We start from the raw sequence: 1,126 nt of genomic DNA, 5'->3' as shown, positions 1-1,126 counted from the left end.
CAATCCATAGTGAAGGCTGCAGTCTTTGATACTCATCAGTAAACGTTTTAAGTTCTCTTTGCTTTCTGCAAGTATTTTTGTATCAACAGCATATCTCAGGTTGTTCATGAGTCTTCTTCTAATCCTGGTGTCACATTTTTCTTCATATAATTCAATTTCTTGGATTATTTGTTCAGCATACAGACTAAAAAAGTATGGTAGAAGGATACAATCTTGGTATACACCTTTCCTGATTTTAAACCATTCAGTCTCCCCTTGTTCTGTCGAACAACTGCCTCTTGCTTCCTTATGAGCAAAATCAAGTGTTCTGGAATAACTATTCTATGCCATGTTCTCCATAATTTGACATGATCCATACAACAAAAGCCATTGCTTGCTCAATATAGCAAAAGTACATCTTTTTATGGTATTCTCTGCTTTCACCCTAGATCCATCTAGTGCCAACACTGATATCCCTAGTTCTATGTCTTCTTCTTGGAGTCCTGGTGTGGTACTGTGGTTTAATGTGCTGGACTGTGAAGTTGGTTTGAACTGCAAGGTCGGTAATTCGAGCTCACCAGTCACTCCTTGGAAACCCTATACAGGGTCACTATGGGTTGTAATTGACTTGACAGCAACAACATGTCTTCTTCTCACTCTGGTTTGAATTCCCTGTTGATGTACTACTGTAACTTTTAAAAAATTATCTTCAGCAACGTTTTTCTTTTGTGCGATAATAATGATACTGTTCATCGATTTCCCAATTCTGTTGGGTCACCAATTTTGGAATATATACAAATATGAATCTGTTCCAATTGCTTGGCAGATTAGCTGTCTTCTAAATGTCTTGGCATAGATGAAGACCACCTCCAATTCTTCATGAGTTGATTGAAAATTTTCCATTTGTATTCCATGAATTCCTGGAACGTGCTTTACCAATGCTTTCAGTACAGCTTGAACATCTTCCTATTTCAGTATTATTGGTTCTTGATCATGTGTTACTTCCTGAAATGGCTGAACTTCAACCAATTCTTTTTAGTACAGTGATTCTGTGTATTCCTTCCATCATCGTCTTCTTCTTCCTTCTCCTCTTCTTCTTTTTAACTTTTTTATTGTGAACTGAGTGAAGGATTATAGAGCAGATCAT

The sequence above is a fragment of the Chrysochloris asiatica genome, unplaced genomic scaffold, assembly GCF_000296735.1.
Source record: "Chrysochloris asiatica unplaced genomic scaffold, ChrAsi1.0 scaffold05836, whole genome shotgun sequence".
In the NCBI taxonomy this organism is placed as follows: Eukaryota; Metazoa; Chordata; class Mammalia; order Afrosoricida; family Chrysochloridae; genus Chrysochloris; species Chrysochloris asiatica.
The sequence above is the reverse complement of the archived record's forward strand: the minus strand, read 5'-3'. Positions refer to the sequence as shown.